The following is a 14173-nucleotide window of genomic DNA, read 5'->3' on the forward strand; positions in this document are numbered from 1 at the left end:
TATGTGGGCCTGAGTCTGAGGAACGGCAGCAGGCTACTTGGTATTTCATTGGAATATACTTGATATTGTTTGGATAACCTCTGTTTTGGTAATTCTGAATTAATTTTCAGTGTAAGAAAATGTTTAGAGCAAAATCGCTAGGATTGTATTATTCCCTAGTGGCAGATACTTACTCTATAGTGGTTATTAATGTATAAGTTATAACATAAGATTTTTTTTAAAAGCTTAGATGTTTAAAATTTCATAATTTCATCCTTAATTGATAGGTAAACATGTACATTAACATTTTATGATTTTAAGGTGCCTGTGGGAAAAACAAGAGGAAATGTCTTATAATTATATGAAAACATCTCTACCCTGGGTATCACTCCGAAATGTAGCTAGATTAGATTACAGTTTCTTATTGCCCAAACTCGATCTTGGTCTTTCCCTGTTTATACACTAATGTATATTTATCTTTAACTTTTACTGAAGTAGGGGAAAAAGGGTGGAGGAGAAGAAAACCTTTTTAACCTGCTGCCAGGTTTCCCTTGTTGCTGGTAGACAAGTTCTGCTTTGAATTATATCTCAGTCTCTTCTATCTTCTCAAGGACCCAAATAGTTGGTTATTCTGTTTTTCTCGTATTTTCAACCCATCTCTCTTAAATGTATTGTTTTTTTTTTCTTGTGAGGAAGATTGGCCCTGAGCTGATATCTGTTGCCAATCTTCCTCTTTTTGCTTGAGGAAGAGTGTCACTGAGCTAACATCTGTGCCAGTCTTCCTCTATTTTATGTGGGATGCCACCACAGCATGGCTTGACGAGCAGTGCTAGGTCCATGCCTGGGATCCAAACCTGCAAACTTCGGGCCACCAAAATGGAGCACATGAACTTAACCTCTGTGCCACCAACCCAGCCCCAAATATATTGTTCTTAATGACTATCAAACACGTTGATTTCATCAAGTTGCTTGCTTTATAAATCAGAGGTGTTGAGAATGGGGAGGCAACAGGAGTGGACATTCTTTTTCCTGCAGTGGCTCTAGGAAAGAGAGAAACTCTGTCCAGAAACTACAAGTTCTTTCCTTGAAAGTAGAAACAGGACATTTCCTGGGACCTTCAGGGGAAAATAGGAGTGATGGAGAGCGTCAAACTGGACTAAGAAGTACCCTATTGTGAAATTTTTCCTTTCCTTTTTGTTCACTGCCTGAAATCCTCTTGTCCTAGCTTCCATCCTGTTCCAACTTCTCCTGGTTAGAATGCAGGTGGTGAGAGAGATAAAGGATTGTTTTGACATCCCAGATGAGAACTCTGTATACATTTCCCCATAAATGTCGGACCTAGAGGTTTAGGCATTTTAGTATCTTATTAGGTGTTACATAGTGCCTCAGACTTACAGGGACCAACTGGAGACTTGGCCTCCCATTGTAACATGTTTTCTCTAGGGAAATAGACATACTCAGTTTCAAACACCCCATTTAGTAAAGAAGATTTTTAGTACAGCTTGATTTGAGGTTGTGATTCCCTATATACTTTCTACTATTAAGTCAAAGCTGTTAACTGTATATATTTTTCCCTTTGAATACTTTAAAATGAGCATTATGTTGGTTTAGGTGCAGCAAAAATAAAGTCTTTATGTTTTTTAAATTGAATCCACAGCCAAAAAACATCTCTCACTTGAAATCCCGTGGCCTTTGATAAACAGGAAAGCTATAATGGTATTATTTTAGGGGTTTGCCCACTGCCAAAAACAAAGGGGAAGCTAATGGGCCTGGCCAGCTCTCAGATTATATGTGAAGTACTTGAACTTACCTTGAAGTCCTCATGCAGGCATTTGATCAGCATTGGGTGGGTTATGCTTTAGATTATTCATTTCATGAAATCTTGTAGGGTACCAAAATGATAAAAATAGAGGAAGGAGTCCCTCTGGTCCCTTAAAAATAGGACAGTGTGTTCTGAATTTCCGTGTTGTGTATGTTGATTCATTTTCTTCCTTATGCTAATTCTATAGTCTGCAGTATTGGAAAACTCCCGTCAAGCATGCTGTTAATTACTAAGCAAGTTTCTATCATTGAACTGACAGTGGCCCCTTAGTGCCTTTCTTGGAAATGTCTGTTTTTTCAATTGTTGTTAAGGTTGTAATGCCCTAACTAGAATTTTTTAAAAAAACTATGTAAACAGCTTGGAAGCAGGAGATTTGATTCGTTAATTTAATCATACACATTTAATAGTCACTTACAGTGTGGTAGCTATTGGGCTAGGCTTTGGGAAGAAGCAAAGATGAGTAAGACACACTCCTTATCCTCAAAGAGCTCAATCTGGTGGAAGAGAATTATATAGAAATGATTATAAATTGGAATAATGAAATCACTTACTGATAGAGGACCGTGGTTAGTAATAATCATAGCTATCATTTTTTTTGGATTGCTTGATATTACCCTGGCATTGTCCTAATCATTTTAGGCATTTTATCCTTTCTCGTTTTCTTCCTTATCCTGGGTAGAGTTCATAGTTCATTATTTAAACAGCACTCTAGCCTGTAAATGAAATGAAATGAAATCCCAGCTCTGGATGAACCTAGATAACCTCTTCCTCTGTTCCTGCATCTAAGTAACCAAGTACTGCTGAAGAAAATCTCTCAACAGAGCAGATTCATGATTGTAAGTTAATGTGGAACCTGTCTCAAATGGCCCTTCAGCACTGCTCAGGTATCCTACTGTATTTCCCTGGTTAATTTTCCCTACTATTTTTAACAAGTTTTTCAACTCTTTCCCTTCTCCTCAAACTTCAGATTTACCCCTTCTCTTTCACACTTAGCAAGTGGTCTTTCTTCCTAATTTACGGAGAAAATAGGAGCCATTAAAAGGAAACTCCATTATTAACCCATTGCTTGCCTTTATCTCTGTTCAAGACTCTTCCAAGGAGTCTTAATAGCAGAGTTGTTCTCCGTATCTAAAGATGATCTTTTTTTTTTTTCATTAATGTTATGATAGATTACAACCTTGTGAGATTTCGGTTGTACATTTTTGTTAGTCATGTTGTGGGTACACCACTTCCCCCTTTGTGCCCTCCCCCCACCCCCCCTTTTCCCTGGTAACCACCGATCTGATCTCCTTATCAATATAGTAACTTCCACCTATGAGTGGAGTCATATAGAGTTCGTCTTTCTCTGACTGGCTTATTTCGCGACATGGAACCAGCCTACATGCCCAGAAACTGATGATTGGATAAAGAAGATGTGGTATATATACACAATGGAATACTACTCAGCCATAAAAAAAGACAAAATTGGCCCATTCACAACAACGTGGATGGACCTCGAGGGTATTATGTTAAGCGAAATAAGCCAGTCTAAAGATGATCTTTTCACCTCGGCTTTGGATCCCCTCTGCCTTCTCAGGGATCGAAACAATGGATTTTCCTATTTTCTCCTTATATTTCTTGGGCATTCTAGTCTTAGGTTAACAGTTGATGGGATCTTAGTGATGCCAGTGCTCATTATGTCGTCTTTTGTGTTACACTCCTCTAATCTGAATTCGTTGCCCTCTGCGTCCGATGCAATGCAGTCATTCTGAGAGCTTCCTTTGCCTGTCTCCTATGTTGAATCTCCAGTGTTCTGTATCATTTGTCTTCTGTTTTCTTCGTTTACTCTGTTCTTTGGTGGAATACATCCTCCAGTACTTTCTTGAGAGAGTGGGCATGGGAGCTAAGTTTTTTGAGATATCATGTTTATGAAAATGTCATTATTCTGTGCTCATAGTTGGGTATAGAATTAAAGGTTGAAAACCATTCTTATTCCGATGTTGAAGTTAATGCTCTACTGTCTTCTTGTTTCCTGTGACAGATTAGATTAGATTGAGAATTGAGAATCCACAGCCATCCTGATTCTTGATTCTTTGTATCTGATCTAGTTTTTTTTCTTTTTAGAAACTTGTGAAATATTCTCAGTAAGCCCTTTGATTCTTGGCTTAATTCTTCCCTTTTTTTTTCTCTTTCTGGAACTCCTGTTACTAAGTTGTTGGATCTCCTGGTCTTGTTCCTTTTTCTCTCATTTTCCTTCTTTGTCATTATGCTCTACTGTCTGGGAGACTTCAACTTTGTGGTTCAACTCTTATTAAGTTTTTAGTTTTTTCAACATGATTTTAGTATCTAATTGTTCCTTTTTGTTCCCTGACTCTTCCCTTTTTTTATAGAAGATTTTTATGTTTTCTCTTTTCAATTCTGATGCATCAGTAATAGAATTAATTTTAAAGTTTGCTTCTCCTTGCAGAGTCTGTTTCAGCCTGTGGTAGAACTTGTCAACTTAGAGCTTCATCAAAGGGTGATCCGGTGGACCATTTGTAGGGGAAACGCTGATGTCAGTATCCTTAGATCTCTGCTCTTGGGCTGGTCAGAATTCCCCTCTTTGCTCCCTTCATCACTTCTTCAGATGTTTTCTCTGGAGTTGTTTTCTGAGGGAGACTTCCATGACCTCCTTAACCAGGTTACATCTGCCGCCCAATCTGATGGTCTCATAAAATGGTGTATCTCATCTTTGACACTCTTAATACAGTTGTAGTTTTACACCTATCTGTGTGATTACATGGTAAATGCCTCATCTCTCACTTAACTCTACATTCCGTGAGGATGATTATGTCTGTCACTTCAGACTTCATCCTTGCTACCCAGTACAGTGTATGATTCCTAATGTGTGTTAAATGTTTATAAATTAATACTTAATGAATAAATGAACAAATGAATGAGTGAACAAGCAATCTCGTTTCAGTCTTCACAGGATGAATCATTTCCATTTTACAAATGAGGAAATTATGACAGAGCCTGGATTCAGCTCTGGCAGGTCTCTCTACTGTCAAAACCAGTGCCATTAGCTCTTTATGTGACCCTAGCTTGTTGGACATAGTTCCTCTTCTCTTGTTAAAAGTGGGATAATCCTGCACTATCTTATCTCCTTTGGCTTCTGCGAGGAGCAAATGAGGTACTGAAAAGCGTTTTTATTAATTTTGAAGCTTGGTATACATGTTATACATCATTATTTTGGATAACAGAAATTCTATTAATATATTTTAAATAAATCTTGTTTTTTAGGTGTGAGGAGGGGGATAGTGTAGAAGAGAGCTTAAATGCTTGGGAGTCAGAGTGGAGCGACTATTCAGGTGTCTAGCATTGTTAGGAACTCTGTCTAGGTACTTTTAAAATTATTACTTGATTTATTTAAACACATTATTTCATTTAGTTTTTATAACATCTTTCACGCTAAATATCATTATCCTTGTTTTACAGGTCAGAAAGCAGAGGCTCAGTGAGATTCCCTTAGTATGTATAATAGCCAAGACTTAAATCAAGGTCTCTGTGACTTCAGAGCCTGTGTTCTTTTCTACATACCATTCCAATCTTCTTGGTAGTAAAAATTAGTATAATAAGCAGTAGCATACTGTGAATGTCATAAATTTTGTGAGAGTTGTAAAATAAAATTAACAATTGAAATTGCAAATTCTCCCCTATTCTAATTTTTCTAAAGAATATGAGCACCTCAGTATCTAAATACAAATATTTAGACATGTTCCCCAAGGAATATTTTGTATTCCTTATTCCAGTACCAATTAGAACAGATACTGAATATATCACTCTGTTGTATGTATATCATCAGGCAGGTTTTTTTGAACTAAAAACTAAAGCAGAACAAAACAAAAAACTATTGCTAGGCCATGGAAACTGGATAACTGATTTCATCAGATCTGTAGAAACCTGTTCAGCTGTCTGCTAGAAAGCAAGGTAGTTCCTCAATGTTCCTTTTTTGCAGCATATTCTTGTACAGTATATAAACTGAGAAGTTTTATTTTGAGAAGTTTGTGGAATATGTTCTTAGTGGTTTGGATGAGGAAGGACGATGTACAATGCATCAAAGTAGAAAAAGGAACAAATGTCAATATAATGAAAGACTTGAAAAGCTTAATAATACTCAGACCCTACTTCTAGATAAATATTTAGTCTGCAATGGAAGCTAAACGTGTCTGGACTAACTGATAATTGGGCAAAGGAATAAAAAGTAAACATCTTTCTGTGTGACAAAAATCTAGAAAGTATGATAATATGGCATATCTTTTACAGATGTTTGTTTTGGTTAAATGAAGAAGAAGTCATTGTTGGTATCTAAATCCCTTATTTTTACTGCTTTTCTGGCTAAGCACTAATTATTCCAAAAGTCTTCCTCATTTACATGCATGATTGTATAACTCTTATCTTTTTGATTGTAAGTCACAGCTCTTCTGGTTTCCCGCCATCTCTCTAGCTATTGTACTTTTTTAAAAAAATTATTTTATTGAGGTCATATTGGTTTATAACATCGTGTAATTTCAGGTGTACATTATCACATATCAGTTTTTGTATAGACTGCATCTTGCTCACCCCAAATAGTCTAGTTTTTATCTGTCACCAGACATAGGTGCCTCTTTACTCCTTTTGCCCCCACCCCCTACCCTCTTCCCCTCTGGTAACCACTAATCTATTCTCTTTATCCATGTGGTTGTTTATCTTCCACATATGAGTGAAATCGTATATTGTTTGTCTTTCTCTGTCTGGCTTATTTTGCTTAACATCATATTCTCAAGGTCCATCCATATTGTTGCAAATGGGACAATTTTGTCTTTTTTAATAGCTGAGTAGTATTCCATTGTATCTATATACCACATCTTCTTTGTCCATTCATCAGTTGATGGGCACTTGGGTTGCTTCTGCATCTTGAATAATGCTGCCATGAACATAGTGGGGCATAAATCTTTTTGTATTGTTGATTTCATGTTTTTGGGTAAATACCCAGTACTGGGATAGGTATTTCTATTTTTAATTTTTTGAGAAATCTCTATACTGTTTTCCATAGTAGCTGTGCCAGTTTGCATTCCTACCAGCAGTGTATGAGGGTTCTCTTTTCTCCACATCCTCTCCAACATGTTATTTTTTGTCTTGTTAATTATAGCTGTTCTGATGGGTGTAAGGTGATATCTCATTGTAGTATTGATTTGCATTTCCCTAATAATTAGTGATGCTGAACATCTTTTCATGTGCTTGTTGGCCATCTGTATATCTTCTTTGGAAAAATGTCTGTTCATAATCCTCTGCCCATTTTTTGATCGAGTTGTTTGTTTTTTTGTTATTGAGTTATATGAGTTCTTTATATATTTTGGAAATTAGCCCCTTGTCAGATATATAATTTGCAAATATTTTCTCCAGTTGGTGGGTTGTCTTTTCATTTTGTTCATGGTTTCCTTTGCCTTGCAGAAGCTTTCTAGTCTGAGGTAGCCCCATTTGTTTATTTCTAGCTGTACTTCTGTTTATTTCTAATTGTACTTCTGATTCATGTAGTAATGTTTGTTCACTTAACAGATTAGCATGGAAGTCCCCAAATCTCAAGCTTGGCTCTCTTCTTCTCTTACTTTACATCCTCTTTCTTTATCTCCTATGTCTTGGAAAGAGTAATTGTTTGGCCTGACTTTTATTAACACTGAATGATCCTCTAATCTGTCTGTAAGCTCACCCTTCTAATTATCCATATGTTTGCTTTTCCACCAGTGGCTGAAACTTTCTAAACTAGAGGCAGCTCTTTGTAGCTATATTTCCCTTGAATGGGTACCCTGTCCTAGGCTTCAGGTGACAGCTGCTGTCAATCTGGCTTCCAAAGCTCTAAAGCTGCACTGTCTTTGTGGCACTCCGTAGGTACATGTGACTATTTAAAATAATTAAAAATAAATAAAATTTTAAATTCTGTTCCTTGGTCACAATAGCCACATTTCAAGTGCTAAAAAGCCACATGTGGCTAGCGGATACCATATTGAACAATAGAGATATAGAATATTTCCATCATCACAGAAAGTTCTATTGGATAGCAGTGTTCTAAAGCTTGTTTAGTTTTTACTTGTTTTCCTCCTATCCTCCTTTTCTGGTTATCTTCAATGCTGCTGATCATTTTTCCCAAGAACTACAGCCATGATTATATTTGTATTATTTCAGAATTAATTGCTCCTTCATTTGCAACCTAGACCTTGAAAGAGAACAGGAGTTGGCAAATATTTTCTGTAAAGGGCCTAATAGTAAATATTTTAGGCTTCTCTATCACAGCTGCTCGACTCTGACGTTGTAGTAGGGTCATTGACAATACGTAAACAAATAAATGGCTGTGGTCCACTAAAACTGTGTGTACAGAAAAGAAGCGTTGGGTTGTATTTGGCCTGCAGGACTTAGTTGCTGACACTTGGCATAGAACTTTAAAAATTGTATATGAAATTTTCTAAATATTTAAATACGTTCAAAGAGTAATGAAATGAATACCCATTTACTCACCACTCAACTTCAGAAATGAAACACTACTAGTAAAATAGAAGCCTCCTGTGTGGCTTCTCCCAGCACATATCCCTCTCATCCACCACGTTGTAACCACCACTCTGACAACATGTGTGTTGTCTTAGGTGGTATCATATCCTGTATTATTCTGCAACTTGCTTTTTTTCCCACTGAACTTATTTGTTGAAATTCATCAATATGGATTTTTAACTTTATCGTTTTTTGTAGTATTTCATTTTGTATATGTCATAAATTACTTATCCATTTTCTTAATTGAATTTTCACTTGTTTTTGTTTTACTGTTATAAACAATGCTGCCATCAACATTCTTATACATGTCTCCTGGCATACTTGTGTAAGAAGTTCTTAAGGGAATATACTTAGGAGTGATGTGTATTAGCAGGCTTACCAAAGAGCGCCCAATTGTGTTATGGCACTTTTTATTATACCTTTTAACATGGTTTGTGTGTTCTGTTAAACTCAGCAAGTATTTGAGGGTGTTCTAGGTGATAGACACTTGGTGATACAGAGACAAATGGATGTGATCCATACCATCAGTGAGCCAGAAACAAGAAGCTTATAATTCTCTGGAGCAGCCCCTAAAGTGCTTTGGAGTATAAGGTGGTGGGTCCTTTCCCCTGCTATTTTGGTTATGTATGGTTGCCTCCCGGTGACACAAAAAGAGAGAATTAGGATTTTTGCCCAGTTTTACCAAACTTTTAAAGCAGTGATTTTAAATATTTTCAGCAGTCCAACAACTGCTACAAACTCCTAATGAACTCCTTATATACAAGCAGATAAAAAGGAAGCTGTTTGGTTAAAGCTTGTGAGTCTGTTTCCCCTTGTGTGTTTCCCCATTCCCCACACCTGCGTTTGTCCTCCACTTCTTTCCCTTGGTTCCTGAGGCATTATGCTGCATGCTAGAACTCCTCGAGGTATAATTTGGAAACAACTATTCTAAGACAGAATTTTCCAACCAGCAAATTTCTTACAGAATTCTAAGCTTTGCCTACATGATCTTTATGCTAGACTTTTTCAAAGTAATCTCTTAAAAATGTAAATCAGATCATGATAATCTACTACTCATACCCTCCAGTAGACAGGTCCAACAGGCAATTGAATATTCTGGCTTGAGAGCCTAATTGGATGTCTTAGCCTGGAGAATCAGCCATAAATGAGGGGTATTGAAGCAGAGAATACATAAAGCTACTTATGGGAGTAGTGTATAAGATGACAAGAGGTATAAGGAGAAAACTTAAATCAACTCTTTTTAAACCAACTTTATTAAGGTATAATTAATATACAATAAAATTCATATATTTTAATTATACAGTTGGTTGAGTTTTGACAAATGGGTGAGCCCATGTAATCACCTTTATGATCACAATCAATATTTAGAATATTTCCATCCCCCAAAACTTCTCTCTTGTTATTTTTGCAGTTATATTCAGTTTATATCACCCCGTAACAAATCAACACAAACTTAGAGACTTTAAACTACCCCCATTTATTATCTCATAGTTCTGTAGGTTGCAAGTCCTGGTGGGCCCAGGTGGATTCTCTATTTAGGATCTCATAGCCCCAAAATCAAGATGTCACCTAGGCTGGGTTCTTATCTGGCGCCCCTTCGGGAGAATTCACTTCCAAGGTCATTTATGTTGTTGGCAGAATCCTGTTCATTGTGGTGGTTGTAGCACTTAAGTCCTTTTTTTCTTGCTGTCCATAGGCTGAGAATCATTCTCAGCTCCTAGAGGTTGCTCTCAGGTCTTTTCCACATGACTCTCCGTCTTCAAACTAGCACGTAGAATCTTTTTCATGTTTTCAATCTCTGACTTTCTCTTTTGCTACTAACCAGAGAAAACTTTGTGCATTTAAAGGGCTCTTGTGATTAGTTTAGGCCCACCAGATAATCTCCCTTTTGCCGTATAATACAACATAACCACAGGAATGATATCTCATTGTATTCATATGTTCTACCCACACTCAGATTATACAAGGGCAGGGGTCGTTGGGATCATTTTATATTCTGCCTTCCTCAGCAGGATTGCATATATTTTGTTAAATTTATTCCCAAGTATGTCAATGTTACTGTAACTGTTATGTTTTAATTTCATCTTACTAATATAGAGAAATACAATTGACTTTTACATATTGACCTGTTCCAGTTACTGTGTTACTCTGTATAACAGATTACTGCAAAGTTTAGTGGCTTAAAACAATGACAGCATTTATTTTGCTCTTGAATCTATACTTGGGGTAGGATTCGATGGGGATAACTTGTCCCTGTATCACTCCAGATCAGCTAGAGCAGCTCAGAGGGTAGGAGCTAAATTCTTCCGAGAGCGTACAAATATGAGTTTGGTGGTTGATGCTCCCTAATGGCTGAGACCTTGCCGAGGCTGTCAGCTGGAGCTTCTGCACTTGGCTTCTCTGTGTTGCCTGGGCTTTCTCGGTGTTGTGGTTGGTTTCAAAGGCAAATAAATATCTGAGGAGCAGAGGGAAGCCAGCCAGGCACAGGCAATACTGCCTTTTATAAAACAGTCTCAGGGATCGTATAGTCTCTCTTTTGCTCGTTCTGTTCATCGAAGCAGTTACACAGTTCTACCCAGGATCAAGGGGCCTGATGAAATAGATTCTACTTCTTAATGGTCGGTGGCAAAGTTATGGAAAAACGTGTGGCACCAGAAATATTGCTATGCCTATTTTTTTGCAAATACAGTTTGCCACATGACCTTGTATCCTACAGTCTTCCTAAATTCACCTAGTACTAGTAGCTTTTTTCTGGACTTTTTACAATTTTCAATGACAAGATCATGTCAAATTGAATAAAGATAGTTTACTTCTGTCTTTCTAATCTATAAGCCCTTTTATTTCTTGGCTATTTACATTGGTTAGGATCATCAATACAGTGTTGAATAGAAGTGGTGAGAGTGGACATCCTTGCCTTGTTCTAAGATCTTAAAATTATTCTAGTAAAATATGCATAACAAATTTTATCATCTTAACCATTTTTATGTGTACAGAGTTCAGTGGCATTAAGTACACGCACAGTGTTATGCACCCGTCACCGCTATCCATCTCCAGAACTTTTTTATCTTCCCAAGCTAAAACTCTACACATTAAACAGTGACTCCCCATCCTCTTCTCCACCACCCCCCTGGAAACCACCGCTCTACTTTCTGTCTCTATGAATTTGACTACTCTATGTGCGTCATGTAAGTGGAATCATACAATACTTGTCCTTTTGCGTCTGCTTTATTTCAGTTAGCATATTGTCTTCAGGGTTCATCCATGGTACAGTGTGTGTCAGAATTTCATTCATTTTTAAGGCTGCGTTTTTGTTTTCTTTATTCTGTATAGCAAATAATTCTAAGTGCTTCTTTACCAAATGTAAATGCCTCTTTACCAAAGAAGTGAGATGAGTGCGTTGTGAATCCTTGCTGTCAGGAACCTTACAAATTAGAAGTAGAACTAAGACATCCACAAAAATAACTAATATCTAAGAGCATGTAATAGTAATAGCCATTATTTATTGAACTTTACATTCATATTATCTCATTTAATCTTCAAGGCAACTCTGTATGTACATAATTAGCTCTCTTCCAATCATGTGTTTCTATGAATGCAAGTGTTACAAATAGCTATAGGCCTTCAGATGTCAATAGAATGTGAGATTCCCATTTTATACCGGGCACCCAGAATTGGTGTTGAATGAATGAGGGGGGAGAGGTTGCAGTGGTCTTTCTTCATGGAAGACCTTTCTTCATAGAGGAATTATCATCTTAGGTCTTGTGTAGGGAGTAGGATGTCAGCAGGCTCTGGTGACAAAGGATGGGATTTCGCAGGGGCAGACTTTTATGAGCAGGAAATGAAATGATGTATAGCAGAAACCACTGGTTCCATTTGTCTTGGGGAGAGGCGTGAGAGTACTTACTAAGACTGCTAGCAATAGAGTTTTTTAATGAAGCTGAAAAAATTCTTTTCCTTGAGGAAAGAATTATAAAATCCCATTAAAGTAGCTCTTTTTTTTGTTTTTTGACCAAACAGGTTAGGATGTGAATGTTTGAATATTTTTTATCTTAGCTTTTTTATGCAGTTTTCTATGAAGTATATTTTTATTATTTTGGGTTATGTGTATATAAAGTCATTTTCATATATTAGAAATGTTGAATTGTTTTTATTCACTAGGATTGTAGACTCTTGAGTTTTCGAGAATCTTCCTAGTTCTATAACATATTTATTGTTGGTTAAAAACTTGAAGTAGTGGACGTTGATGCCATTGGCTTTGTGGCTAAGCAAGGAAGTATGTGAACAGACAGAATCTTCAACATTCTTAGCCATTTCTGGCTTTAGCAAGTTTTCTTTATCAGTCGTTTATCAAGACCTCTCCTTCTGGGGCCGGCTCCGTGGCGAGTGGTTAAGTTCGCGCACTCCGCTTCAGGGACCCGGGGTTTCGCTGGTTCAGATCCTGGGCACGGACATGGCGCCACTCATCAGGCTATGCTGAGGCAGCATCCCACATGCCACAACTAGAAGGACCCACAACTAAAATCTACAACTGTGTACTGGGGAGACTTGGGGAGAAAAAGCAGAAAAACAAAACAAAAAGATTGGCAACAGTTGTTAGCTCAGGTGCCAATCTTTGGGGAAAAAAAGACCTCTCCTATTGTTTTTCCTTTTCAAACCATTTTGAAAAGCAAATAGTATTCATTTTGCTGGTATTCTGGTGGCTATTGACTATGGTTCTCAGGCTGATGTAATAATAGTCACAAAATGTAATAGAGATTGTATTCTGTCACAGAAGTGCGTAGTCACAGTTTAAAATGGCCCCTGGCCACAGACAGATGCTTCTCTGAGCACAGTGCCCTAGTCCTGTGATGAAGGTCAGGTCTCACTTGTGTGCACTTGGTGGTGTTTTACCTGGTGGGACCACCGTGTAGGTTTTAAATTTTATTTAGTAAAGCATTTAAACCTAAGAATTGTGTTTCTTTATCACAAATAACATTCTATGGAGTTTGCTGAACTCCATTTCCAGACATGGCTTTACAATTTCTGACTTCGATGCAGTCAGGACATTTTAGTTGTTTTTCTTACTTACTAAGTTACTCAGTCAACACATACTGTATTTCCTTGATTCTAAGATTCAGCTTTTCAAAGAGCTTTTCAATGTTTTTTAATTAGTGAAGCTCCTTATATTCTATGCTGTATTAGACGAAAGAGAAGAGAGTTTTTCCTAAATTTTCACTTTGTACAAGGCACAGAAGAAGAAGTAAAAAAAAGTCATAAACACTCTACCTTCAAAAAATTAAGACAAAGACTGGTCTTTGCCTCTTTCTTTCTGTCTCTTTCTGTGTTTCTTTCTCTCTCTCAGACACATTCTTAAAAGTTAACTGGCAATACAGCGTGGTAAAACCTAAACGCCAGTCACCTTTTCTGCCTAGTTCATTAATCTGATTTTTATTTCAGATATAAATAACTCAAAGCCAAATTAACTGAAATGAAATCACTCTAACATGATCCAAGAAGGAGTAAGTCTGTAATGAAGATGATAAGCATTGGGATGCAGTTCGTTCTTACGAAGGTGTTTGAAGGGAATAAGTAGACTGTTACCATTGAATTTAACGTTCTGCACCAGAGAATTCAAGTATTAACTTAGCCTTAACAAGTGAGGGGGAGGCTAAATGATAACCCCAGGTATGCTATTTGAAATTGATCTTGAAGAAAATCTGTATAAAAAGTAGTAGTGTAGGGACTGGCCCGGTGGTGCAGCGGTTAAGTTCACGCATTCCACTTTGGCGGCCCGGGGTTCACCAGTTCAGATCCCAGGTGCAGACATGGCAACGCTTGGCAAGCCATACTATG

General features: G+C 37.3%; 1 protein-coding gene across 5 annotated transcripts in view; it reads left to right on the plus strand.

Moving 5' to 3' along the window:
* Positions 1-14173, plus strand: part of FCHSD2 (FCH and double SH3 domains 2) — a 276252-nt gene that overhangs the window by 163027 nt on the left and 99052 nt on the right. The gene's annotated exons all lie outside the window — the stretch shown is intronic.

The sequence above is a fragment of the Equus asinus genome, chromosome 20 (assembly GCF_041296235.1).
Source record: "Equus asinus isolate D_3611 breed Donkey chromosome 20, EquAss-T2T_v2, whole genome shotgun sequence".
In the NCBI taxonomy this organism is placed as follows: Eukaryota; Metazoa; Chordata; class Mammalia; order Perissodactyla; family Equidae; genus Equus; species Equus asinus.